The sequence below is a fragment of the Curcuma longa genome, chromosome 15, assembly GCF_044706935.1.
Source record: "Curcuma longa cultivar G26 ecotype Majalengka, Jawa Barat chromosome 15, ITB_CL_G26_1.1, whole genome shotgun sequence".
NCBI lineage: Eukaryota > Viridiplantae > Streptophyta > Magnoliopsida > Zingiberales > Zingiberaceae > Curcuma > Curcuma longa.
Window position 1 is genome coordinate 1,692,908 of NC_133875.1, and position 3,995 is coordinate 1,696,902.

The following is a 3,995-nucleotide window of genomic DNA, read 5'->3' on the forward strand; positions in this document are numbered from 1 at the left end:
AAACTTTGTGTGCGTATTAAACTAACGGGTATATGTCTTTTTTAACATGTGTACATTGAGTGTTCATAAAATTAAGTCAACCCTTCTTTGCTCCGCTCACCTTATCAAAGTAGTGAGGTCTAAGGGTTTAAAAGCGCTAAGTCAAACTAAACTTTAATGTTTCGCCCATTGAATGATGTTCCTTACTTCGTTATTGGTTGATGTTGATCCATCTATTCTATGGATTTAAACCAATAATATTGAATTAGTTTTTAATTAAATAATTTTTCTTCATTAATTTATCAATTTCAACAATATAATTTATAATTTTTCCCTTTGAAATAATTATTTAATAGGCAATTATCAATCGCCAATTTAAATGGACATACTGAAATTAGAAAAATGACAAATGTACACAAAATTATCATTAATATTTATATAGAATAAACGTTCACATTAATCAAGGAGATAAAAATAATCTAATTAAAGGGAAAAAATGAATATCTGCAGAGCGGACAAGTATTGCTTTGAGTTAACCACTCCCTTAGGCACTCCTTGTGAAATACAAGGTGGCACGACATCTCCAAAACATGAGTCGTCGTTATATTGAAATCTTCCAGACATATTATTGAGCATACATATGTCATCAGTTTCTTCTGCATTAATCTTCATTTGGAACCCCTCCGCCATTGTTGCAAGCGTCGGCATCAACTCTCTAATGGGCTCGTCGTCGTCGTTGTCGTAATCCTCGAAAAAATATTGTTGTGTCTCTAGAGGCACAAAATATTGAAGGTGGCTAGTAGTGGTGGAAGGAGCCATAGGGGGAATCTCAATCATTGAGAAGAACTCCATCATGGATAATTTCATGATTGAAAAACGGTTGTGCATTGCTCTGGTGTATCTACGGAAAGCTAGCACGAGAAGGGCAAGGTCGGCGGTGCGCAAGTGATCCTCCGCCGCCACCACGTGGGAGAGCATCCACCGTGTCTCCTCATCCCAAGCGGCCTCATGGATGATGCTCTGATAGGGTTAATAGTGAAGTGGGTAAGGGTAAGAGCGTGGGTGGAAGGAGAAATTGTCCGAAGCCAAAATTGTAGGATCAACAGGGGTGGACGTGTGTCCTACGAATGTAGTGTCACCACTCCCGCTTCCATGCTAAGGACATAACCATTTGCGTTGGCTTCCCACCCGGGAACCTCCATTGACATAGCACCGTCGACAATGTCACCCATCAAGAAGAGAAGATGGTGAAGGATTCTGCAGAAGAATACTTGAATGAGATGAATGAGGAATAGGTAGGAGGGCAGCTTCGGCTTCAGGTTGTTTATATAGATAGAGTTCCATGGAAGAAATGAAATATCCTATCTGTTTAACAAATGTTAATTCCGTTACGTTCCTAATAATTTTCCAATTAAAAGATATAATTTATTAATTGAAATTCTGTTTAATAAATTCCATTCCTAATAATGTTAATTCCGTTTAACATATTTTATTATATTCTCTTTTATTATTATTATTATTATTAATAGGGGTGAGCAAAAATTCAGTTAACTAAATAAATCGATCAAACCGAACCGAATTAAAAATTTAGTTCGGTTATTTTTTTTAAAAATCGGTTAATTCGGTTCGATTTCGATTTTAAAATTTCTTATTCTGTTAAACCGAATTAATCAAATTAAAAAAATAATTTTTAAATTTTAAGTAAATAAATTTATAAATCCCTAATTCATTAGTAAAATTTTTATAATATTAAAAAATCGATTAATTCGGTCGAAAACCGAATTAACCGATAAAATATCGGTTCAATTTGTTCGATTTTTATTGAAAAATTCAATCGGTTTGATTGGTTAAAAAAAATCGATCGATTTATTCGATTTTCGATTAATTCAGTTTGATTCAATTCGATTTTAATCGAATACTCACCCTTAATTATTAACATCAACATCCACTGACGACTGCTTAATTATAACAGCATATATAATAATCAATATAAATAAATATATATAATTTTTATTATGAATAATAAAATGTGCCTTTATGTATAATTATTATTAATTAACAGAAGGTGAATATAATAAACGGATAAACAGTAATTAATATATAAGATAATAATTTAAATCTATGAATAATTAATCTCTATTTTACTACTCCTTAATTCACCCACTTATACATTCAAATAAATGAAATCACAGAAGTAAAAGTGAAAGTTTATCCACCTTTTATTTTAAAGCAATCGAATTGCTTGAACCCGGCCGTTTATATGTCATTCATTTGGACATATAATTAAACGAACTATCACGAGCATGACATAAATTTTATAACTAAGATTTATTTTGATGAATAATTTTAATTTTACTAGCCAAATTATATTTGACAGATAGTTTTTAATTTTTTATTAGTTGAAGTTAGATTTGATTGATAATTTTTTAATTTTTCATGTCAAAATTAAATTTGGTCGATAATTTTTATTTTTTATTAGTCAAATTAGATTTGATAGGTAATTTTTAATTTTTGATTGCTTGTAGTTAGATTTGATTAAAAAATTTTAATTTTTTAATGATCAAAATTTTTTACTGTCACATTAGATTTGATTGCTTAACTGGGGCCAAGCCCAACTTAAATCAGTGTTGCACTCAAGTTACCTCTATTCCACCTAAATCATGGACCATCATATTTAGCATATAGGATTTTTATGTTGCACATCTTTCCGTGCATGATACTCGTCCACGACTGAGTAGGTAAGATGTACGATGTTAATTTTACATGATCATTATATTTATTTCATAAAACGAATCTTAAATCTATACGTTTACATACTTGAGTTTTGAGAGTCATTACAATATAATTATTTTACATATATATGCCAAAGATACTCAATATTTTTTTTATCATGAAGAGAAAATCAATAAATATATAATTTAATCAGTCTATTATTTTCATACATCCATCCTATATCAATAAGTAATAATTATTATTAGTGATCCGAGCATCCTATTGAGTCGGACATGAGTGTGCATGACAGGTTCGTGCACGCCCGTGAGCGACAATAATAATTATCTGGACCATTCAAATGTGAGAATACATAGTGTTCCGCCCGACCTACCGTCCCGCACGCTGCCGGCGCCACCCGCCGACCCCGGTCCGACCAGAATCCAGCGGCCGACTGGCAGGCGCCACCTTCCGGCTGGTCAGGACTCGGACTCCGGCCGAATTTCGATCGGAGTCGGGCAAGCATGCACTGCCGGCCGTGATTTAATCAGAATCCGATCCGATAGCGATCGACAGCGCCATTGCCGACCGCGTAATTTGGCTAAAAAAGTTAATGCAGAGTTCCGGCAATAAATTAGCGGCCTTAAATGGCACGGCGAGGTCGACTAGCGGCGATGGGTATGGTGTTCACATGATTTATATATATATATATATATATATCTTGAATTAAAAGTCTTTTTCTAACTATTTCCACCCTGGTTGCCACTGTCTGAAAGTACCCTCACAAGAACAGACTGTTGAGGTAAAAGCAAGGTTTTGAAAGCCATCTTAAGCAAAACACTCCACATGCCTCGTCTCTGATCCACCCATGAACTTCTTCCCTCATTGGCTCTCCAAAATCTTGACTGTCAACCTTCTTGTTTATTGCTGACAGCAATCTTTGAGGGCAGTTGGGTTCGCCATTATCTCCTTTGGTTCTTACTGCAGGTTAAAGATCTGGATCTGTGAGAATTTAGTTTATGATTATTTTTTTCTCCGTTTGGCAAAAAGCATGCAGACAAAGTAATGCCGCAGCATATTCCGGCAGAAAAATCTGAACTTGCGCACGCAAATCGCGTGCCGGTGCTGCTTGATCGATCGCAAGCTGCGATTTTGATCGGTTGAATGTGTAAACTCGGTCAATTGGTAGCTGCTTTGAGCAATTAAATAAATGGGCAAAAGAGATAAGTCTGTCAGAGTTGCTCTTCTGATCTACCAATCGACAGCACAAGAACATGTGCCCATCACCCACATTGTGGATTCTCCAT